The sequence below is a fragment of the Apteryx mantelli genome, chromosome 18, assembly GCF_036417845.1.
Source record: "Apteryx mantelli isolate bAptMan1 chromosome 18, bAptMan1.hap1, whole genome shotgun sequence".
NCBI lineage: Eukaryota > Metazoa > Chordata > Aves > Apterygiformes > Apterygidae > Apteryx > Apteryx mantelli.
The window spans coordinates 2,894,999-2,920,217 of record NC_089995.1 but is presented as its reverse complement, the minus strand read 5'-3'; the positions used below and the strand labels follow the sequence as shown (position 1 = coordinate 2,920,217).

At 47.2% G+C, this 25,219-nt stretch overlaps 1 protein-coding gene across 5 annotated transcripts in view; it reads right to left on the bottom strand.

The window, feature by feature from the left end:
* CBFA2T2 (CBFA2/RUNX1 partner transcriptional co-repressor 2) overlaps positions 1-25,219 on the bottom strand; it is a 73,396-nt gene that overhangs the window by 25,053 nt on the left and 23,124 nt on the right. The window contains exons 2-4 of one of the 5 annotated variants that reach the window (XM_067307489.1): positions 21,700-21,937; positions 15,723-15,841; positions 15,344-15,405 (exon numbers count right to left, since the gene is read on the bottom strand). The exons of 2 other annotated variants lie outside the window; for them this stretch is intronic. The gene's annotated coding sequence lies outside the window, so the exon portion shown is untranslated. The remainder of the gene's footprint in view (positions 1-15,343; positions 15,406-15,722; positions 15,842-21,699; positions 21,938-25,219) is intronic. 2 more of the 5 variants (XM_067307491.1, XM_067307490.1) reach the window with 2 other exon arrangements.

Genomic DNA, 25,219 nt, shown 5'->3' with positions numbered 1-25,219 from the left:
GCCAGAAGTTTCGCCTGACGGAATCTCTCTTAGAAACGTCTACAAATGTCGCGTGGCTATTTTTCAAACGCTGCCTGCAGGACACAGATTGAACATGGTTACAGAGCAACACTTCTGCCATCGAGCTGCCAAACATCAAAACTTTGCAATGACACGTGCCAACTTTGCACCCAGAGGCGGCAAACACTAATCGCGGGAGGAGGACACAGCGAGAGGGCCGTGAGCGTGCCCGTGCGGCTGCCGCTAGGGCAGACGGGAGAGCCCCTTGCATGGATTCGAGGGTGCTGGAGGTTCACAGGGGAAGGTGATTCACTTGGAGTAAAATGAAACCTCATCACAGAGGTGCTGTTTTAGTCTTGGCGTGATGCAAGAATTTCATATTCTCAAAAAACTGATAAAGGCTGAAGACCAGATTTCACAGCGATTGCAGTTACAGATTTCAGATGCCACAAAGCTGCTGTCTGGATACAGGACAGCTGTGTACATATATAAGCTTATGCTGCATGCCCTATATATTTGCATGCCCCATTTAGGGAGCCCAGGTGTACAAGGGGCTGACTGACTGCGTACACCTGAAACGCGACATCCCTCTTTGCATCCAAACCACCTGCCACGAGGCCCTGTTTGTATTCGATTCTCTGTGTTAACTGTTGATGTGTTATATTTCTTTTACTGCTCCAGTTCTTGTCCTAGTATAACAAACTAAAAAGTAGCATCTGTTAAGACTAAGTATAGTTGATAATCTTCCCTTATTGTGAGGAAAATGAGATAAATTACACAAATGGACAGCACGTGAGAATAAAATTCAGGGCTAGGAGTGGTCATCAGAGACATCCGTCTCCTTTGCATCCAACACTGGGGGAACCACATCTCAAGCTTTCCCTCTAGTTGTACGATACAGAGGGGGACATTTTACAGTTGGCAGTTTAAATAGTCATTCCAGACCGATTTTATTATATTTATTTTCTTTAAAGAAGCCTTCCCACTATGGTGTTTAATAATAAAGGAGTGTTGCTATGATAGGTAACCTCTGAAGAATGGCTAACATCTATTCTCGTTGTAAACTGTATAAAGAAGTCCACTTTATTAATCTCTTCACGCTTCTGGGTTTGAAAAAAAGTTAATAGCACTCCCTGACTTGAGACCTTTTTTCACTTGTTTCTCAAATGCACTAGAAATTAAACTAATATTTAAATGCCTTCAGCAATCGAGGAATAAACTAAGTAACGAAGAGAAATAAAAACACTGCACGATGGAAACTGGATGCTCCCTTCCCTAATAAAGCACAAGAAGGAACCTGAAGACAGAGCCGTGAGATAACCCAAGGTGGCAGAGAGACTCCAACCGTCTCTCCTCCATTTGCTTCCCCTAGTTCAAAATGTAGTTCAAACAGATGGCAGAATAATATGAGGATGCGAGTTTTGTATTTATTAACAAAACGTGGATCACAAATCTGTTTCCTGGCCCTGCTGTGCCCCAGCTTGGGAAGAGCTTGGCGCGGTGCCACGCGGGAGGCCGGCACCATCCTGGAGCTCACCGGCAGCAAGCGCAGGGGTTTCCAGAGGTGCCAGGATGCTGCCGTGGGAAGCCAGGCCCTGGGGGGCAGCCGGACGCAGAGCAGGGCCGGGGGCCCCCGCGATGCCAGCGGTGCCGGTCGCAGGAGACGAGCTGCAGGGAGGGAAGCTGGGCGACACTGAAAGGAGCCCAAGCGTCGGGCAGGGAAAACATGCTCCCTACCATGCACGGTTTCTCAAATGCGTGTTCCCATGTTGAAAAGGTGACGAGCGGTTGCCATCGAGTGACCAAAGCTGGCATCATTGCACTACGCCGAGCGAGGCGGAAGGGAAAGCCTTGGTCTGGATGCAACGGCTGAGCCATGAGCTTTTGGAGAGTAAAGCCACGAGAAGACAGAAACAACCAGATACAACACACAAAATGTGGAGTCTCAGCTCTGTGGATTTACATCACAGCGAATGCATGTGCACCAACAGTTCAGCACTGTATAGCAACCCGCATCTGTGAGCATATGGAGCACGTATGGGTGGGCTCCTAAACCCTGCTAGCAGCTAAGGAGAGTCAATCTTTCCCCCACCTTTATGTGATATGAATTTAATTCTGTGGTTGAGTGGGTGGAGGAGGTTACTTCAGAAGGACAGAGCACAAACAGTAATATCTTCTCGAGCCATTTCTGATGCAGGTATAGGAGTCCCCTTGATTCACTGTTGCAAGAGTTAATAATTAAATGAAGAACCTGCCTCAGCTGGAACCAATTTTGTAGATTCTAACTGCAAAAGCTGCACAGCATCTGAACTGGTTTCTCACAAACCCCATTTGCTAGATTCAAGCACTCTAGCTTATCATGCTTTAGCTTTTTGCAAAAGTGAAAACATGAAACATATTAGAAGAAATAAGGGAAAAGCACATTAAACATGATACAGCAGTACGTAACTGGCAGTTAGGCACATGTAAGGGTTTGCTCTTCCGTCTTCCTCTTGCAGTTTGCAAGACAGAGCAGTCTTAAAACGAAACCATGTTGACGAGGCTTTAGCCACTAAGCGGTTAGATTGTGAAGTCTGTAAATTAACAAGATTTTGGTTGTAGTTGATGCTTTTTGAACAACAGGCTATATACAAAGGGTTTGCCCAGTGGTTCAGAGTCTCAGGAGTGAAAACACATAACAAGTTAATATTGAAACAAAAGGTTTAATCAGAACAGATGTTTTTGACTTTCATACAGAGTAGGCAGAGCGTGCTCATAACCTAAAAGCCACTTCCTCCCGCTTCAGAAAGTTAAGCGCCTGCAGTTCATACCTGCCTTTTCAGAGCAGAGGCCTGGGGAATCTTCCCAAAAGCTGAACCCAAGGCGAAGCTGGGCAAGACGATCTCTCTGCTCGCCCAGGCGTCAGGTCTGAGCAAGCTACGCGGGCTCGAGCTGAGGCCAGCGGAGGGACGGATACCCCCAAAGGCACCTCAGCCCCTCCTGGGGCACTTACCAAAAGAGGCGAGACGAGCCACACGTGGACGCGCTTCTCCTTCCACCGGCCCCTGCGCCTTGGACAGCCACTCAGGCTAGAGGCATAAGTCACCGAGTGCCGAAAAGTCGGCACGACCAAGGCTTCCTAGAGAGCAACGGGCCCGCGAAGCAGAGGCTCATAGCTCCACGTGGCAAGATCACCATTCAAAGGGACGAGCAAGAATCATGGTTTAAGATAAAGCAATGTAAAGCTTGTCTAAACAGTAAAAGAAACTACTTGGCACAAGAAGAGGAGGGCAAAGGACAGGTGCTTTGGTGCCCTCTCCGTGGCTGGCAGGACCCTGCCTACAGTCTATGAGGGTTGTTTTAAGATAATTAACTCAACATTGCCCTGGAGCAAAGGCCAGGGAGATGGCTTACAAAATGCCCATTCCAACCCAAACAAGCCTATAATTAAAAGGACATGCTGCAATTGGCTTGCTTTCTCGGGTTCCCTGTTGATAATCCGAATGCAAACTAAAGGCAGCATCAGTGTAACCTGACCTGATAATGTAAATAGGGTGAAATGAAATATGGTTCGCCACCTCCCCAGCTTTGGCGAATGTTTATTTTGAATAACATGCTTATCTGCTCCAACTGCTCACCATCTGTTTTCAGTCTCCTCCAAGCTAATATTTTTCACATTTAGGAACTGAGAAATGGGAAGAATTACATTTAAATTTTATTAACATCTTTCCTCCACTCTGAGGTTGCCTTTCCTTCCCCTTGACAGCTCTAAGCCATTTGTAAAGCACCTTTGCACAGTCCTTTAAGACATGCAGACGAGAAAGGTTATCTACATGCAAAGCAACAGCATTATTACGCTGTTTTCTGTTACTCCATTGCAAACTCTCCATTGCTCGCTGCCTGATGACTTCCCCCAAGGTCCATCTGAAATCAGTTTGTCCAGGAAAAAAAAGCCAGTATTTTACCTTTTTGCAGCATCACTGCATCAAAAAGGGATGAAGGGGAAGGGCTAAGATATGCATCAAGAAACAAGGCAGCTGATAAGGCGGCCTTAGCAAGCAAAGGATGACTCTGCTAACAAAGTCCTAACCTGGGGGCAGGGAGAGAGGAAGAGCGTGAGTTAAAAGGTTTGCAGCCAAGGGGTTATATTTCTATACAAATAATGACGATTATTTGCATTGAGGGTGGTTTCCAAAGATCTCCATTTGCCCAAGACAATAAATGAGAGTTTATTTACAACCAAAAAATCAGGAGACATGACGGCAGCTCATAAAACAGGTCAGCAGCAAACGTTGGTCAACAGAGGTCCGCTCGCTGCCGGTTCTTCTCTATCCCCTCTCCCTCCATGCCTAAGCGAGGGGTTGTATAAGACGATACTATAGCATCTGTTGCAGTGGGTAACTTATGTTACTGTACAGATACTTCCTCCACTAAATGCGATCAGTCTATTTTTACACAGTTTAACTCGGTTTTGTAGCACATCGCGGATGCTGATCTGTAAGATGCCGTGGGAGTGGAGAGGACGCGGCACCTCACAGGAAAGCTCCGCAGCACGCAGGAGGGAGCTGCCGAGCCTGGGACAGGCATTTTATAAATCAAAAATAAACGCGTGCATCTCCATTGCCATCTATTCCTCTCCCACACACAGCTGTTTCACTTTAAGTCTCAATTTGACACGAAACTCGGAGAGAAGAAGTTGAAAGCGCAAAGTATGTTATCGTTCACAAGCAGGCTAGAAAGCAGTTAATAAGGGAAATAAGATTAATAATTCATTCCTGAAGGCAGACTGCAGATCTTTATCAGCCTCACCCCTCAGTGATTTTTCTAAAAACCTATTCATGTGCCTGACTGTGCAAACTTATCAGTAGCACAGGTCGGGCTTTAGAGCGACTCTTTTTTTGCTTTGCTTCCACCTACGCAAGACAAGCGTTGTTCCTGCTTTCCTCAGCGCCGTCAGAGCCGTCGGTGCAAACCGCACCTGAGCGGCATCCGTCTCATCAACTCTGCTTTCCTCTCGGTCCACAGACTCGTAACTGGGCCAGGGGTGCAAGCGAACGGCTGCAGAAATCCCTTCCGCCACCACCGACTGCGGCGTCTAGAAGCCCAGAGCAGGTTACGTATCAGGGCTCCCAGACTCTGGTACTCCTGCCAGCGGTAAATAAACCGCTTCAGCGTGGTTATCCCCCCTCTTCCACCATCTCTTCCACAAAGGAAGAAGGGGGTAGATGCTCGGATGGGGAAAGCTGGCCAAACAACCGTCCAGGCATGGTGCGGGAGCCACCCGGGAGCTGTTGCTGCTCCTACCAACAAGTCGGAGCGGTTCCCTTTCTGTAATGCTAGTGCCCGAGCAAATAAATTCGGAGACCCAAACTCATCTAGATGGCTAGGACTTTCCAGAAGGACCACATAAATAAATAAATAAATAAAAATCACTTGATTTAGCGCACACATACGAATTCTCTGCCAACTGATTATATTCAGCCGAGGCCTACTGAGTAGCCAGCATTTTGGTTTTCACATAGGAAGGGTTTGGGGACTGAAAGGAGGCAAGAAAGGCTCTAAAACATCTAAAATACTTGTTTTTAAAAAGTTATTATTTTTAAGCACACTGCAGAGAGCCTTTGCTGTGGCTCCAGGGCTGCCAACCCCACCTGGTCTCCCACTCGAGAACAAGCCCTCATCACCCTTGCACGCACCCATCGGATGTCTCCCAGCTCCTGCCATGAAAATGCACCCAGCCCACATGCAGCTCGCTCCGTAACCAACCAAAGAAGCCAACGCAGCCCATCCGTCCTCCCAAATGGCCCTACGGGAGTGCACCTTTGGCCCCAGAGACAACCCCAACTATCACCCGGACCTCCCCGTCCAGGGCGACAACCTGACACGCTATCAGTGGGGCCTTGCCTGGGCCAACGGTGGTTGAATAAAGCCAAGGATGCTTACTCATTAGTTTGATTAGTTCCTGCTAAGTTATTTTAGTAAATTTTCATTGGTTTACTGTTCCATTTAGAGTTACAGAATTGAGCCTTTTTAAAGAAGGAAAAAAAAAACAAAAAACAAAAAACCCAACACACTACCATTACATTATTAAAAGCTGTTTACTCCTCCGCACTATTTACTTACAAGGTTAAAGCATTCTGAATGAAAAATTATGGCAGTTCTAGATATAAAATGGGCAAGTATCACAATCAGAAAAAATATTTCTTAATAGTCTGTCTGCTGCCTTGCTCTCCAAATATCCCAACTGTAGTTGAAACTATGCGAGTGAAACGATGGTGGCTGGAACAAACTTTCCAGATGAGAACATCTGTGCCTCATTTGCTGCAGGGAAGAAAACATGAGGAAGATTAACGGCTCCTGAGTCCAGTGGAGCCCAGACATAACAAGTACAAAAGGGATACGGTTTAGAAAGAGACTCGGCACAACAGCTTGGTATCAAAGATTTTTTTATGACCATTTTGTGGGACTTCTGCACAGAGAGCTGCTATGTCAGAAAAAGGAGTCCGAATTTCACTTAGATTAAATGCTACTATAGAGTGAAAGCAAGAATTGAGATAACCACACACAAATGATATAAAGCACTTTTACCACCTCAGCTAACTTGAAGATAGGCAAAGGCAATGAGTTTTTCCTCCTATAAAGGCTGGCTTTAAGGATTTACCCCTAAAACATCTGAAAGCAGCCCCTGTGCAATGCAGCAAGCGCAGTCCTGCTGCCTGCAAAGCCACCAAGGACGACTGGCCCCTTCGAGGTCCCGGGAGCAAACAACAAGAGTGACCCAACACGTGGGAAACTCCAGCCAGAAGGACACCCTGCAGACACCAGCACTGAAAGGCCGTTCCTCGTATTATTACTTTCTTGAAATTCAGCCACGTTTTCTTTTTGGGCCACATTTATGAAGGTACACAGATGTTTCAAGCTGGCACCCGGCTTTTTTTCAGTCACCCACACGCACTGTGCTGGATGCCAGCCAAACTGAATCACGCAATGCGCATTTTGCCGCGCACTACTGCGTACCGTGCGGCATGGGGCAAGTCCACTCATTTGGGTTTCGACCTAAGTGAGAAAGCTGCTGGCTCTCCTGCCGGTCCGTGAGCGGGGTTGGGCACAACTTCCCTGCCCTTCCATAACGTCCTTGGTCTTTCTCAGCAGTACTTTTGATTATGGAAGTATCCAATTAAAACAAACTCCCCCAAAACACCTTATTTCCAATTAGTCTACTTTTTGAAAAATACTCAATATCCACTAGTTTTAGTTGGCTTTCAGCATATAAGGCCCTTCTGGAAAAAGGTCAGCCTGCTGCATTTAATGTTGTTATTATCCTGTACGTTCAATTCTTAAGCTTGCTAGGCCAGAATCCAGTTTTGAAAAAAAATGCAAGGTTGAGAATGGATGCTTACCACCTTTAAAATCTCAGGCTACTGAAATTTTGCAAGTACTGGGTTTAAATCTAGTTATTGCTAAGTTTGCTGAGGTATAAAGAAAGAAAGAAAGAAAAAAAAAGAATCACCTGTTAAGAAAACCCCCATAGGATACATAAAAGGAAAAGCAGCCATTCAGTACATCACTGAGAATTATAATTTGGGGAGTAGAAGTCTTTTTTTTTTCCTGCATACATTAAAAGCTGTGCAGTGGCATGGAAAAAGCTGTAACTTTCATACCCTAAAAGGGATACTGGTAAAACGGGCTCCAACTTTTCAAAGTGTTTTCCACCTTAACAGAGTTTTTGGGACACCACTTAGGCTATGATTTTATCTAGCACTCATAAATCCCCTCAAAACTTGGATTGCTTGCGGTTTAACAAACAGCTCCACCCGTCTCCAGCTTTCCAGATGAAACGCGTATGCACCAAGCTCCACTTCGTTACCTTCCTTTTCAATGAACCAGCATCAGAAAAGGGACTGTGGGGCCCAATAATTGGCACCCTCATATCACCAGTTAGCTCCCAGAGGGTCTCCACAGCTCATAACAGTCTGTAGGAACGTAGCCACTGATTCAAACGGGCTTCAGAGCAGGCTCAGAGCAGAAGAGCAAGACATGCTGGTGTGCTGCTGGGAGCGGAACCACGGCGGTCAGCAAGATCTGCAGAGCAACTGGGGCGCCCAGTGCAGGACCACTGTTGCTGCCTTCCTTCGTGCTTCTGCAGTCCATGGGTCTGGAGTGGCCACCAAGGCTATAGGACTCACTGAGGCTACGTTGTGAAGCCAGCAGGCATCCTGGAGGGCTCCGGCTGCTGTGAGGTTTCTCTGCAACACATCAACCCGTGCGGAAGGCACTGCTATTACCTGAAAAGCTCATCAACAAATAAGATCTCCACAAAAGAGATCTCAGCCACAAATTCATCTCACCACGCCTGACCATTCAAGAAACTCCACCCAAAAGCTGAAAAAGCCTGTGCCGGGCAACTGGCCCTGCTTTTTCTCTTCCCATGGTTTTATTCCCCAGCTCTTATGTTCAGCAGGAAAAAGAAAGTTGTACAAGCAGAGGTAATTTTCTATTTTAGCAGAAGTTATAAGAAAGATGCTGTTTCTAGTTCAGAGCAGAGCGCCACTTTGCTTAGAGGCTGGTCGAGAGTATTTAGGGGCACAGGGAGGGCACCCCAGCCTTCCCACCAGCGGCCACCTTCTTGTCACTGCGAGATGAGCAGTAGGGAGCGACAATTTAGAGAGTTTCCTTGGAGGAGACCATCACATCGAGAAGGGTCAGTTTCGTTGGCTGGTGTGTTTGTAACCTCTAAATCCAAGCAGGTAAACGCGTGCCACCCCGAGGAACGCCACCCAGCACTTGGGGCGAGCCTGCTCGCTGGGAGTCGCTGGCGGCACCGTTGCCCTCGTGCTGGGCAGTGGCCGATTGCTGCCTGCAGATCTGCTGCCTGGGTCCCAGCACAGAAATAAGACGCCAGGCTCGTTCCCACCACAGCTTCCGCCCCGTGCCGCAGTGCCTGGGGTATTCAGCTCACAACATCGCGTCTTGCAGTTGCTCCAACGTTGCCATTACCGTGAGTTTCCAACTCCTTCTCTCGGGCTCCCAAGGCCACTACGCTTTTGCTCCCTTTTGTTAGTTCCCAAACTGCTGCAGGCACCAGCCGTTCACATGCACCACCAGTTCCTACTGGGATACGCCACTAAATTGCTCTCTCCACACTGGAGGAAGAAAGCATTTAAGGCAGCAGAGCCACGGCCAGATGCCAGCCTGGGGGCAGGTGGCCCACCTGTAGCTATTGAACAGAAGGTCCTAACTTTGTTCCCTGCACTGCACAGATGTACTGCGACTGCATTAATGCAGCAGAAACAACCTGAGAATACACTGAGAATTTTTCAGCCAGAAAGACGCTTGGAGACTTACCATTTCAAATGAAAGAATGAAGGTCAAAACATTTGCGCTAAATCTTAACATCTGGCCCGGTGCTCTATCCCAACAGAGATTTGCAGAGCTGCTGCAAGGTCACAGACAAGTCTCAGGCCCACTTTGCAGGTGGATGGAGCAGAGAAGTACCCAGCCCAAGCAAAGAACAGGCTGTTTTGTTTATACAGAAGCTCCCGCAGATCTTTAAACAGATCTTTCAGACCAGTAAGTGGAAACTAAGAAACCCTTCTGCCCTAGACCTCTGAGACCCCTGGCTATGGACTGCCAGTTAAATTACCCCATCTGACCTCAATCATGCCCTGAGGGAACCCTCAAACAGCTCATAACCATGAGGGCTTTTGAGATCAGAATTGCAGGGTTTCAGTTGCACTTCAGAGCCAACAGGAATTAGAGGAGGCATCAAGAAACCACCGTAAGAGACTCCTGCAGCTCACACAGCCGGCCCTGCTCTGCACAAGCTCTGCTTCCCAGGTCACCCCAACAGCAGCAGGATGCAAAAACAGTAGGAAGACCACCCAAGTGTGACTAACGATGGCAAGGCCTGCATTGGGAGAAAGCTGCTGACAGCACAGTTTTTTGGGGTCTTGTGTTCTTTGAGAATCTAGCAATGGTTAGAGAACAAAGCAAAGTCAAATCACAGGCTTCCTGTATGCAAGCATTTTTAACCCAAGCACCCCAGTGATTAGATTGCACCTTCATAGTAATTCTTCCTAACCTTCCAGATCCTCTTCAAGTACAACAAATACGTGTTTTTCTCATGACTTTGACAAGTTCAGTCCTGTACTACTCAGCCTGAAGAGACTAGTATAGAGACACCTTTTAGAAAAGTATATAGCATATACACGGCAGAGGCATCTCAGAGCACCTAGAAAGTTAATATGACAGAATGTTAAAGGTGAACAGCCTGAAAATTATTAGAGGAGAAAATATTCCCATTTAAAATAAGAGAATGGGTTCAGAAACAGTACAAATTTCTTTTAAAGTCCTCTGGTAACTCAACATTTAAGAACTTCAAACCTGTTTAATAATAACATAGAGGAGGATATTTAAGTCGCAAGCTTCAAAACAAGGATTTAAAAATATATCTGTCTCCCCTTTCTCCCTTCCCCCCCGTCCCCAAGCTCTACTGCTCAATGATTCGATTCCCACCATAATAAATCAACCTAAAAAAAAACACCACTGAGAAGTAGTCCTAACAGACCTGGGGTCTGAGGCACATGGGCATCCAATGAGTAGCAAATTCTCAAACTGAGAAATACAGGAACTGAGATTTAAAAAAAGGTCTATCCATAAAAGATAGGCCCAGAAGTACCAGCATTAGCAGCCCAAGGGCGACTACCAGTAATTGGTAAATAACACCAATTAAAACACGCAAGGCCATTTCTTAAAGAAGTGAGAAGATCTCAAAATAGAACATGTGTGAAATCATTTAGCTCGTACTAATGAATTAGACCACAGAGTCACAAAGGATACCAAGGACACCAAAAGCTATTACCAAAAGCTGAAACTAAACTAGAAAAAAAATAAACTTTTTTGTAAAGCACAGAACAAGTCAGGTACCATCAAACTGGAAAACTCAGCAGTCTAGAAGCTGACAGTCAGAAGGACTAGTTTAGGTGAAAACAAAGGTTATTTTTGCCAAAAAAAAAAGAAAAAATGAAAATCCAACTTCCACCACAAATCCAAAATGAAGCAATCAAAGAATGATACAGAAAAACAACTGAAAGAACCTCCCCCTCCCCGCATCCCTGAAGGAAGATTCATATTGTTTGCTCTCTTCTCCAAATATAAAGCAGAATCCAACAAGGAATCTCATTTCTCTGGACAGAGGCTGAAAAGGAGGAACAAAGCTAGCTGCACGGGCCAGTGAGTAAGTATTCAGCCAACTCAAAGGCTAAAGTTCTACCAAGCCTCATCTAAAACCAGGTAAGATCTCCAAGAAATCAAGAAGGAACAAAGCGTGCCAGAGATGAGGTAGGAGGGCTTCTCCACCTCCGTTTTTTCAGTTACCTACGAGTGCCAAAGTCTGAATCCAGCAGCACAAGTGTCCCTCACCCCACAGCCAGCTGTGGCTTTCCTACTGTAGCCATTTCACATAAGCTAGCTGTGCTACGTGCACAAATACCAGACTTGCTACCCCCTCAACTTACCCAAGGTAGCCAAATCTCTCTAATCTAGCCATAACTCATGCTTGCTCTCTTTAGAGAGTCCGCCTCATTCACTTGGGCGCTAAGTACATTAACTGCTGCTTAGCTAATATTCACTCCTGATCAATGACATGCACAGGATCCCTGCCAAGATGACAATTCTGCCTGTTAAAAACACTTCTCACATCACCAAATAAATTGCTCTTCTCCTTCGCCCCAAAGACGATCAGCATGTGGAATGCTTTTTGCAGTCCTACTGAGCTGGAACCACAACAGGAATGCACTTAGGGACAGATTTTGAAGGTGTTTTGCAGTCTTTAAGAGTGAGGCCACTAGAGCAGTGCTGTAACACCATGAGCTTGCATCTCCTGTGGAGTTTGGAGCTGGAGAGAGAGATAGGGATGGACAAAAAAAAAGCAAAGCTCACTGCTTCTTGGCCTCTTTAGGAATACATCAGCAGAGACACACACATGCAGCAGCAACTGGCTATGCTCTGCCTCCTTCCCCTCTCCTGTCAAAGCTACTCCGCCTGCTCAGTAGAGAGGGGAGCCCAAATACAAGAATTTTCCGCAGGTAGACATGCACTATGTGTTTACGAGTAGTAGAGGTGGAGATTTTCCATGGAAAACCTCTGGAGACCAGGTAGTTCCAGTGATGCGCAGGGAATATCAAGTGAACTTGTTAGCTCAGCCAGGTACCACAGGACCATAAGACAGGCTGAAAGGCTTTGATGCACTTGTTCTCAAAGTATCATCCTACAACACACCAAAGAAAGGACTTTCCAACTCACAGTTCTTCAGGTTGTCCCGAACTAGTTACTTATAGTCAGCATTGGCCTGCTCACCATCAACAGAAGCAGAGGGGGAAAAAAATAAAGTACAAGTTAACCAAGAAATGTAACCACCAAAACCGCAAGCATAGGAAAGAGCGAAAGAGACCCTGCAAACCACCCCCTTCTAATCCCCAAGTTTGTTTTAAACTGCTATTTTCCTCCTCTGGTCACAGCAAAGTCTATGACATGGTGCCTATAAATTTCCTCTAATGACACTGCAGTGAGGCAGAGACCCATCTGTGTTTGGGTACAGGTGAGACTTTTCACTATCATGCAAGTGCAGCATGCCTTTCAATTACATTCACCAGGCCATTAGGCAAATTAGATTTGCATATCAGAGGATAACTAGAAAGTCAAGAAATAGGCCCTGAAGTAAAATATGTTTTATAATCTACTTGAGTAGTACTGGCTGCTGGATCTCTGGGAAGACATGGACAATAAGCTTGCTATTCAACCCAAGGCTCTGTTTGATGTTCATATTCTTCGGGTTTTTGTTTTTAGCGTTGGTATATTTTTGAAGACAGTCTATGCACCAAACAGAATTCAAGCCAGCCAGCCAGACATCTGTGTACCTGACATTCCCACCTCCCTGAAGATGTGGCAACACATGGGGTCTCGCATCATTTTCAGGTTCTGCCTTGCAGTATGCTTGATACTAGATTAAAATATTATTGGCCCAAGAGAATTTAAATTGATTCCACAATTGATGCCACAGAATCTGTTCTTCTTTGCATTAAACTATAGAATTATTTCCAACACCCCAAGGAGATACACCTGTGCACGCTCCCCAGTGGCATGGGATTACACTGGTATCAAGTGTCACTGAGGGCATTCACTTGGAATAAACTGTCTTGCTCAGGTGTTCCTGAGGTATTAATCTGCCTGCGTGAAGTTCTTTCCTGGTGAGTGTATGCAAAACAGACAACCTAGCTCATCTCCCAGAATCCAGATGGCACTTGCAAACCTTGCCTGTGTATCAAATGTTGTTTTTTAGATCAAGTGTCCCTGGTTGACAACACAGAACTTCATGATGCTATCTTTAGAGAGACTTTTCTGCAAAGAAACACCCTTTGAGCATACGGTAGAGGGAATATGCTAATGTGGCAGTGTGTTTTCAGAGGACGCAAATGCATCCTTTTCTGGGCGCTCTGACACCCCAGAACAAACTGAGTGTGGTATGAAGGGTAAACTGGTCCTTCTTTTAACATCAAGCCCCTTCATAAACAAGTTCGACTGGAGAGAAGGGTCAACATACAACACTGGAGAAATGCAGGATGAGCTCATGACAAAGTCCACTCACACACAAGAATGATACTTACATGAAAAACCCTATTAAATTAGTTAAATTTGCTGAAAAGGGCAAAACAATCTTAGACTTTTAAATCCTTCATTTCTCCTATAGGTTTAGAGATTCCTACTTTACTTTCCTATTCATCTAAATGAAAGGGTCAGATAATAAACCAATGAATTTCTTCCTTGAAGTCTTTAGGTTATCTCTTCCTCCAGATTTCATATAAAGATAAAAGCGGCACATGCAAAACAACATTTTTTTTAAAATCAATCCATTAATAAAGAACAAAACTCCCCAAAACTTTGTTTTGAATATCCCTGAGACAGTAATGTTACCCTCAACAAAAAAACTTAGTAGTAGTTTTTTAAAATAATCCCCACCACCCAAAACCACAATAACCAGAGTTGCCTTCTATGCTCCTCAGTTCAAAAAACATGAAATCAATCATTACATGCATATGAAAATGCATGGAGAGAGAGGGAAAAAAAACCACACACCCTGACCCATATACACTCCCACTACGCAACAAAATGGCATTACTAATGCTGGCAGAGGACAGAAAGGTTGCAGAACCAGAAAAGGTTAAGACACAACACATCAAGATCAGAAGGTGACATCAACAGCAGCAAGGTGGCTGAAATGATCCATCTCACCCGCTGCTGAAAAGAACATTTCAGAGCAGTAACATCAGGTAAAGCAGCTTCTTTTGAAAGAGAAAGTGATCCAGTAGGTAGCTCCTTCCATATTGCAGGCATTCACAGTAAACACCATATGGCCTGTTAATTTAATTAGGGAGAAGAAACCCCCTAAGTTTGAGATTTGACTTTGAAGGGTTTAATACAAGTATGAGGAAAATTGCTGAAGACACTCTATTAAATTGTCTTACTAGCTTCGTATGTCCTTTCTGACCTGTGATTTAGCTGGTGACCCACTCTATGCTGCAGAGCATCTCTAAGGGGCTGATCTTTTGGAAGCCCACTTCCACATGCACGCAACATACACCATTCTGCCCGCCCTGCTGCTTCTCAGAAAGAGATCTGTGTGGTCCATGCTGGGCAGCCGAGCCAGGAAAGGTCTATATCAGGAAGGAGGTATGTGCAGGAAGCAATCTGAACACTTCGGTTAAACCCACCTTCTCAGATGCCACCTGGCTTTTTTTTTTTTTTTTTTTAAATCCTTCTCAGGAACTGCATTGGGTGAGTCCATCTGTCAAGGTAGGATGGTCCTCAAGATGGAGGTCAACTTGATAAATGCCAAAGAACCAATGCCGAGACGCAATAAAGTCAAGAGAGGATAATTCTATACCCTGCCTGTAAGTAAATTGTATTCTTGCAGTCTCCAGGAAGCTGTAAGCAGCATAAACACGGAACAAATGTCCAACCAACCAAGCCCATCCATTCCCAAAGATATCAGTATCTGAGTAAGGACACACTGTTGCATCTACCTTCAGACTGGTCAGAGGGGCTCTTTGCCCAAAGGGGCTGGACGGGCAGTTCAGTTAGTCTAGAAATACACACTCTGTTTTAAACATGTCTTCCATTAAGTAGTTGGGGGAAAATCCAAATTCCCTTCTCTGACTTAGGAAGAAAGCAGGCCTGGTGACTTGAGCATACCTACCATCCTGATATGGTTCCTCCACTGGTAGGGGTTATATTCTACAGATGTAGATACTACTACCCATCATAACCTGGCAGAGGGAAATGGAGAAGGAAGGTTAAAAAAAAATACCTGCACTGAATTCCCTCTCTCTTGCTTCAGTCTGGGCAGTTCACAATTTTTAATTGGTTGCTCTGAGGAGATAAGAGAACACTTAAGACCTTTTCAGGAAAGAGGCGTGGAGTTATACATACATGAATATGTACATGCACACCCACATTTATATGTCTATGCATATTTTAATAGCAATTCCCCCTTGATTTCTTGTTCTTTCTACTAAAACTTATCCAATTCAAAGGGTAACGAATTATTTAGACTGTGGCCATCGACCAGCAATTAACTCCAACATTTCCAGGTACGAGGAAGCGACAGCTTTCCCAAGCCAGCAGCAAAGGTGGGAGTGAAACACAGGACATGCAGTCCCCTGCCTGGCAGGAGACTGCATCATTACCATAATACGGGGGCATCCTGCCTGCTCGCGGCACAAGCTGCCCGGCTTTCCTCGGCGGCTGCATAAGTTACACAGCAGGGAACCAGGCGTACCCACATGGAAGGAGCGGCTGGGCATCCCTAAGAAAGCAAAAACAAGGTTTATACATGAAATCTCCCATTCATCTATGAAACAGCCTCACCAGTCGTAACGGCTGAGGCTTACGGGACTTTGTTGGGCTCTCCTCATCAGCCAGCCTGCTCCGGCCCCGGGAGCAGCAGGCAGCACCTCCACTGTGGTGGTCTGGAGGACACGGCCCCCCCGTGTCCCTGCTACAACTCTGCCGCGTGAGGACATCCCCCGGGAAACCCAAAGCACCGGGCCATACTGTAGACCCCACGTTTCTCTCTCGAGGTGTATACTCGAACCTCCCTCCAGACTCTGGAGAGACTTTGCCACGTACGTCATTACAGCCAGAACCACAGCGGTGGCACCTGCACCAGGAACGCGCCCTCGATGCCACCAACTCGACCGCGTGAAGCCTGCAGAGCTGGCGCTGCCCGGGAGGGCAAACAGCTCGAGCCTGCTCCACTGCGGTGCACAAAGTAGGTCAGGCCGGCGTGGGCTAGTCCCCTTGTCCCTGGAGAAGCTCCACCTTTATTCCTGGCTGGAGATGCTCTACATCTCCGTGAGAACGGACTCATTTCAAACCCTAGGTAGGGCAGCAGGAGCGACCGCTGCGAAGCAAACCCCTCCCTCTCGTCTATTATTAACCGAAGCACATTTCGTCTGCAGTCGGAGCCAAACGCGGGGCTCTTCCAGCCACTCTGCTAGCAAGAAGCCCCTCAGAAATTTAGGGGGTTTGGGTGACAACCAACCTGCTACTCTCCAGATGAGTTAGGAGAAAATTACATTGTTCCTAGAGCGGTGTGACATCTATTTGCATGCAGTTTCTTTTCAGCATCTCTCAAAAAACGATTAAACTTATAAAATTAAGCACCAGCTTGTTAATTTTTTTTTTTTTAATTTCCTTCCTATTCAGACCCAGGCTGTGATCTGCTCATCTGTTTAATAGGTGCGGTATAACAACATGCACGAAACCCATTCTTCCTGTTTTTCCAGTAAAAACCATCTAAAGCCCAGCAGTCTTTTTCTTGCCGGCAAGAAACCTCCTCCCAGGACACGGCAAAGATTTAATTTACTACGGATGCTCCTTCAGTTATTTTGCACCGAGGGGGCCGAAGAAAGGAAGGACGCGGGGCGAGGGCGTAATTAGCTTCGCTTGTAAAACGTTCATCACCGTTGTAACACTGACGGCGACGTGGAGCCCATTGGGGGCCTAATAGATTTCAGGGTATTGTTCTCCGCGAGCACTGAAGTGCGTGCGCTCGTGGGGAGGGAAAAAAAGAAAAAAAGACAATAAAATAAAATCAATAAGCGGATCCTACTTCTTGCCGCAACCCCATATGGAAGTAATCAAGCACAAGGGTGGCAGCTGGGGCCAATAACAGTCACCTGCAGTTGAGGGACGGGGTGTGCGTCTGTGTGTGCGCATGGGGCGGGGGGGTCGGATGGGTTTTTAATGCTAATTTCCTCGAGGAACAATGAGGGAGAATGAGCAGAGGGACAGACGAGGCCGGCTGAATGGAGGCCGCCGGGAACAATGGCTGCACCTGGCGCGAGGAGCCGGGCGGCACGCGCCAAGCGCGCCCGGCGCAGCTGGTGCCCGCGCAGCCCCGCTCCCCCCGCCCAGCCCGGGGCCTTTAAACCTTCGCAGCTTGCAGCGCGGCAACAGGTTCGAGTGCTTTCAAAGCTGCAGCATCCGCCCCACACCTCCTCCCCCCCCCATTTGGAGTTAAATGACAGCTTTTTGGGGGGGGGGGGGCGGGCGCCTGGAAAGGGATGGCTACGCACCATCCCGCAGCCAGGTTGTGGCTGAGGCATCAGGAAACCTGATTCTCGTCTTATTAGTTTCCAACTAGTAAGAGAGCGGCAGCGGATCCGCGACAGCCCGCTTCTTCAGAGCGGTCTCCTGGCCAGCTGCGACCTGTCCTCCTTCAGCCATACCTTCAGCCCTGCCCTCCGACACGACAGGAAGGAGTCCCACATCTGGGAACGCGCCAAGGACATTCAATACGCGTTATTCTAAAAGCTTGAGCTACGTTTGTAAAGCCACCACTGTACAAACCCAATAAAAGCAATAATTACACTTCAGAATGCTTCGAAACCTCCAAAATCACTATTGTCCTTTCATAGGTGAGCAACTGACGTACACAGCAGTGCTAAGGCCAAGGTCTTGCAGAAAACTGCTTGCAGACCCAGGAGAAGAACCCAAGTCTCAGCTCTGTACTTGAACTACAAGTTCATCATCCCTCTCCAGTACTTCCCAGCTTCTGCTCTTACTCTAAACAATGTTTTTTCCGATTCCCATCAGGAGCCATTCCCTGAGTATTGCACAAATTAAGACAGTCTCCACAGTAAAAAAGTTTAAATGGGATCTCTGAAAACTATGATGATGCTGCACCCAGGGACCACTGTGGAGTTTCTGCTGAAACACATTTCATACCCGGCTTCTGAAAAACAATGCAAGATGTAAATATTAACTAGATGCTAGGTTTAAGGCAAGCTTACATCCAACCCAGAACAAGTACAGATAAATCAACTCTCTTACTGTGGGAAAATACCCAACAGGCAACAGGTTATGACTATCTACAGCTCAGAGTCAAGACACTAGCCAGCACAGCCTTAAACCTGTTACATGTGCACACATCCTCAGATGATTTTATTCCACTAACCAGCTACATTATAAAGATTGCACATGCATAACAAACAAAGCCGGGTTTTGACCAAACCCTAAATATCACAGCTGGAAAAAAAAAACCCAAGAGGCCACTTGGCTCACCCAGTTTCAGCGTGTACTTGTAAAAGAGAGTACAGCCTAACACAAAATGCTGCAGTTACCCTGTCTACAGGTCATTTGGGGGACAGAAGAACCGGTTGCCTTGAAAACTCAGCCTGGATTATGCAGTCAAACCATGTTCTTTCCCTCTCGCGCACTGTCCCCAGCCATGAGCTCTGCAAGCCAAAATCCACTGTGAGCAACACGTGGCAAAGCTTGGTGTGCCCAGAAGCAACAGTAAAATAATCTGGGACTGGCACTCAGTCCTCCTACGGAGGCAGCGTTAAGAAGTGAACTCCATCGCTCTTGGAGATACTGGTTCTGCAAGACTAAAAGGAGCAAAACTCAAAAAAAAAGACGCTGACCCAAGGTTCACTGAAGAGAGGTTCCCTTAGATTTCAACTTCGGAGGGCCCAGACAAACCTTTGCAAAGATCAGCACATGCAACTTGCTAATGGAGCAAGATCTTGGGACTGACGAAGGGCCATCACGACATGCCCAGCAGGCAGAGCAGAACCAAACTTGACAGAACTGGTGTCCTTTTCAGTATTAAATGGAGTTTCTACTCTTTCCTAGGGGTCTTCCTTGTGTATACTTTGTATACTCCTCAAAATGGCAACCTATTCTCTTTGCCATTAGCAGTTCCTCTCCCTCCTCAGATCCTTCAAATCCTTTCCATGGCTTACTGTACTTTCCTGTAGTCGTTATTTGCTCAAACTACCTTTGCTTCACCCTTTTTACCTTATTGCTTACACTAGGATCTCTTAGTTTTGCATTATTTTTTCACTTCTCTAACTGGGGCAGGAATACCTCAGGGATGAGCAGAGCAGAGACACCCACAGGAATTTTTCAGTAGTCCCCAAACCAGAAGAAACACATTCTCAATATTACTACAGTGAAAGTCAAGTCCTCCAGTGGTCAATTCTGAAAAAAATGTCTTAGTCTAGATGCACTATCCCGTTTCTAAAAAATTATTATGACTGGCCACAGAGTTCCAAGCCAACCTCCCCCCCCCCCCGAAAATACAGCTACCTCTTTCTCACCTAAGCATTTTGTTCTCCAAACATCCCACATACCTTCCTTTATTTTTCCCCTATAGAATCTGAGAAGGAAAAGTTTTCTGCAGAACTTGAACATGAAGTTGGCACATTATTTTTTTAAACAGCCAAATCACGCAGTCCTGATGCAGGCAAAACTTCCATTTCCTTAATCAGAGCCTTGCTTCCACAGAGACCACAAGATCAGATTCCTCAATGCACTACGCTAAGTTCACAAACACTGTAAGTCCTCAAGATAACAGTAGCAGGAGCTGCTTGCATGCCCGTGGCTTCAGATGGAACGCAGGTCTTCGCTTTCAAATACTGTCACACCGCATACAGCTTTGCTGGGGATTTTTTTTTTTTTCCTTCGTTCTTCCTTTGTGCTGGTGCACTCTGAGATGTTGAATTCACACAGCATTATCCAGTATGCTCTCCTACCTACTTCTTCTTGAGAGGATATCTGGGGGCACATAAGAAGTTCTGGGTATGACTGTGGAAGCAGTCACAGTCATATATATAAAAAACCATCACACACACACACACACACACACACACACACGTGCCCTACAGCCAAAGGCTTGCAAACTCCAAGAGAAGGAAAACCTTAGAGATGATAAATACAGTGCAAGAACAGGACAAAGCCTGGGATATGTAGTCCCTGCAGCAGAAAGAGCTTCCTGCCAGGGAGCTTCACCAGGCTGCCTGACGCTCTCCCCTGGGAAGCCCTGTCATTTGGCACACTTAAAACTAGCCTGGACAAAGCAACAGCAAAGTGTACAAAAGAAAATCCTCCTGCCCTGGCAAGGAGATTTACCAGACAACCTAACAAATATCTCTTTCTTTGGGTCTATAGCAAGCTACCGTCATGCAGATATTAGGTCTCCAAACTTTGCATGCTGATTTTGGTGTATATGCTGCTGCTAGGCGGTATTGCACCGATACACAAAATGGATTGCAAGCACAGTCGCACAGGAGTTTAGTGCTGCAGGGGAAGGGGGGGGGAGGGCCGGTAATTTTTTGTGGAGTACACACCCATTCAGTCCCAGTGGTAGCAGCTCAGCAAATGTGATGTTTAGAACAGGCTATGCTGAAGGATTGGAGAAGCATTTTCAACTGCAGAACCTTTCAAAAAAAAAAAAACCACCCAAAACAATGGTGGGGGGGAAGCAGGTTTAAAAATACATATGCGGGACCAGGAAATTACAACAGAATAACACAGAATCTGAGATGCAGCAGCCCACAGCCCTGTAGTGAAAACCTTACAGCAGGGAGGTACGAGCCTGTAGCACAGAACTGATCCGAGATTTAAATGCTGGTAGCATCAGTTGCTGCTCGAGGAGTGCAAAGAAAAAGGGAGCATTCTCTGACACAATGCAGAGAAACACTGAAAACACAACCGGGCACAGAAAATTAAGGAAATTTGGGAGCTGATGGAAGAGATCAGTGTCTGCAGATTTACCCATGGCTTCAAAATTAGCATGCACAAATGAGCTTAAGGTTGGTCACAGTGGAAAAAAACAAAACAAAACACACATTTCACTAAAAGACACAAAAACCTTCCTGGTTTTCCATTTCCCTTGAAAATACTGAATCCCAGCCTTCTGCTCAGGGAAAATAAATAAATAAATAAACGAATTAAAAAAAGAGAGAACACCAAATCATTCCATAGCAACATAAAGAGGAGCGAGAGCTCTAATGCAGCTCTCCTCGGAGAGAGTTTAGTGTTTTTTCAGCTGCATAATCCGCGCATCAAGTCGGCTCGGCTACTGAAGTTTGCACACAGCCGAGGCACTGCAGTCGCAGCGAGGAGGGCGAGCGTGCAAAGCGCTGCGTGTGCCAGCGTTCGCGTCCGCGCACCCGCCCGCTCCTGCTACCTGGGCTCGAGGCTGAAGCGCTCGCCGGCGCGCCGGGGAAAACACGCCGCTCGAGAAAGCCTCTTTGCAGCCAGCCGCCTTAACAAGCCCCAAAACAAAACCGCCTCCCCCCCCCCACCCCAGATAAGCTGCACATTAGCATTTTTAAACAGCCTCATTTAAAAATAGATACGTAGAGTGCTTACCCTAAACAGCAAGGTTACAACAATCCAGCTGCTGTTGAATACACCTCGTTTCTCTGAAATATAAATAAAAACGCTCTTCCCTCTCCGCTCCCAATCTTTGGGCGCAGCCTGCGACCAGCCTTCCTTCTCCTTTCATTAGCTGGACATGTGTCAGGTCCCTCACATCTGCGATTTCTCACTGCCTGGAGCCGCCTGTCCGATTCCAGGGAAACACAGATGGATCCCAGATGGGAAGGTCCTGCCAAACAGACCCGCTCGTTACCTCGCCAGAATACCCCGCTCGAGGCACACACCCTCGGCCTCCCTCCCTCCCGCGCCGCCGCCGCTCCGGGCGCCGCGCCAGCTGATGTCACCCGGCGCACACCTACCAGCGACTCGCAGCCCGGCCGACGTTAACTTGTTAAGCGCACGTAATTTGCTTATGGCCGACAGTCCCCGGCGAGAGCGCGGCGCGGCCGTCGGAGAGCGGGGGGCTTCGCGACCGCGCCGCCGCCGGCTGCTCTGGCCGGGCGGACCCCTGCCCAAAACGCTGCCTGCGCGCTCGCCCAGCCCCTGCCCGCGCACAGCGCCCGCCGCAGATCGCCCGGCTGGGCAGCCGAGCAGAGCCTCCGTCCTAGCGCTCAGTCCTGAGAGCCAGATTGGGATAAGCTGCTGGGTAAACGAGCAAATTAATTTTCGGGAGGTTTCCCAACGCACGTAAATCTTTCACGTAAACTCCCCGTCAAAGCCCAGTCCCCGCGTCTGCAGCACTGCAACGCGGGCATGTGTTCGCAATTAGGAGCAACAACAAGATAACAAGATACTGATGTTGCAAGGGTACCAAAGGAGGACTGCAAAATTCAAAGGAAGAGCAATTAAATGTGTAACATATTACTCAGATAGAAGAGGAAGTGTTAAAGGAAAATGTAAATCCTAAATGTTTTATACATGGAGTAAAGCACATGAGGGATTTTATAGCAGTAACTGAGCAGTCTCACAAAAGAAAAGCCACTGGACATAACGAATTTGAGCATTTTTTCCCCCTTTTAATACACAGACTTGGTAGTTCTGCCACCTACAAACCTACTCCTAACCTCAAATTGCCACGTACCAATGTGCACCGTGAACAACGGATATTACCTGGGGGCCCCCAACTAATCCCGTCGGTGCAGCACTATTCACAGCAAGCTGCATGCTGAGAAAATGCTGATTTACAGAGCACCCCTCATACGGAAAGGGGAGTCCTTGTCCGAGTGCGATACTGCACTGCAGAAGCCGCAACTGCCCCTCCGGTTAGTGCTCAGACACTACTGTCCTCCTCCGAACTCCCACGAGCACCATCCGAGGAGGAGGAGGAGGAGGAGCGATGGTTGTATTTTGCCTGCATAAAGCGTTCTGCCCTGCAGACCTCGCACGGGAACACGCCAGGGAAGCAAGCATGTTTTAACATCGCAGGAGGGATTCACCACACCAATCCCTATTTCTCCCAGCTGCGCAGGTTAAGGTCTCAATTCAATCCTTTTTTAAAAACCTTTGCGGGCAATGCTAGCTCTCTCTCCAGCTACTCTTTTGAAACCAGAGACCTAACAATCTCGCCACAACCTAACAGCTCGCCATTGCCAAGGCCGAGGGACGCGGATTTTACAAAAGCTCGGAAATCCCACGATCTGAATTCTCCGAAGTTCCTCAGTACAAACGCGGCTGGACATTCAGTTGCTCACAGTCAGCAAGATGCGTCTTGTTACGACATTTCCAATATTTCGGTAGGTTATTGCTAACATATCCGTAAGCCTCCTGAAAGTACAGCTGCTCGAGCATCTCACCCAACCTGTCACCGCTGCACTCGCCGCATCTCACTCCTGTGTTAATTTAAGGCACCTCCAAAGCCCTTCGGGAGGGGAAAAGGCTACAGGAGAGAAGAAGACTCTGAAAAGAGGTATTAGAAAGCGCCCTGCAAGGGGTGGAGGCAGTCGGGGAGGGCAGGGGCTGCGGAGGTACCTGAGCAGCGGGGAAACCTAACGGCTCGAGGCTGCTGCCCGTCACCGTCCCGGCGGCCGCGCTCCGGCTGAGACCCCGCGCTTCCCTCCTCAGCCCCAGGGGTTTGGCCCACAACTGCACTTTATGAGACACGGGACGAAACAGGGAGGTTCAGGAAGGCGCCGGATGTGTTCTTCCCCCCTGCAGAGGACAGGCCTCCCACCACAGTCACATCGCACGGTGATAACCTGGGGGAAGACCTTCAGGCAGGAGAATTTAAGCCATTAAGCTCGGCTCCCCCAGCCCCACATCAGCCCAGCTGCCAGCAGAGGGGGCTTTGATTTAAGGCCATTCGCCTGCCGCCAAACCCCAACTAGCAGCAATTTCAAATGCTTCAGTAAAAAAGGTGAATAATGACCAAATATCACAGCAACGAAGTCTTAGACATTCTCTGAAGCGATGATGTGGAAGCAAAATGCATTGGGAACACGTATGTGCTCCTGGAAGCTCTGGTGGGACCTCCTCAGACCTGTTTTTTGCCACGCTAAAGTCCTCTCTGCAGCACCTGGGTGTGTTTGCGAGACATGTAAATGCAGCATTACACTTCAGAAAATTTAGTTTGCTGGAACTTTTGACACTTTTGATGAAGGTTGCACAAAATACTAAAGCTCTCAACATTTCACAAGCAGAGATAGAAAAATCATCTCTAAATTATACAGACAATGAAGTGAAACAAAAAACGGGCAGCCCCACAAGTACTAGAATTAATAAAGTTATTTTCCTACGGACTTGTGTCTTATGGCTTGATTCCCTGGTGCCTCATGCTGTGAGGTCCCCAACAGAAGCCCTCCCCTGGCCAGGGTCACGCTCATGTGGATTCTCTGATGTCTTATAATGAGCGAGCTCATGTTGCAGCTTTGCCCCAGTGGAAGTACTACCAGGCAGATGGAAGCGACCCTACACTTAGGGCACTGGTAAGCATTTAACATCAGAGACCACTAATCCCCTCCACCCCGCGTCCCAACATCATCAAACCAGTCTGAAGCCAGCCAGCAAATCCAAAAGCTGCATCCAGGTCTCAGCACAAGAGGGAAGGATGCTGCTGCACGCTGACCAGAAAAAGCTCAAGAGATGCAGCGTGGGAACTACCAGGTCTCAGGTTCAAAGTCATCAGAGAAAGCCCCTCTTACAAGGTATGCGTGACAGCCCTGGGGGTTGGGGGGTTTGCTCAAAATAGGCAACTAACACTCCCCGCACATACATTCCCCCCACCTTCTTTTTTGAAACCATATTTTAACATAAGGGCCGCAATGACTTGTAAACAATTTGCTTTACATAAACTAAAGCTGTCCCCAAATATAAAAATACCTATGGAAGTGGCAGTATCTGTGGTGTAACCATCATTTGTCACCCCAAGACCACATAAATCTTTTCCCTAACCAAAATCCCACCATCCTCAGAAAAGACATCCCTGGAATATGCCAGGCTTCACAACCTGGCCCTAAGCTTGTTCCTGAGCCAGGTCTGCGGAGCTGTGGGTCAGCAGCTGGGGCCGGTCTTGTGC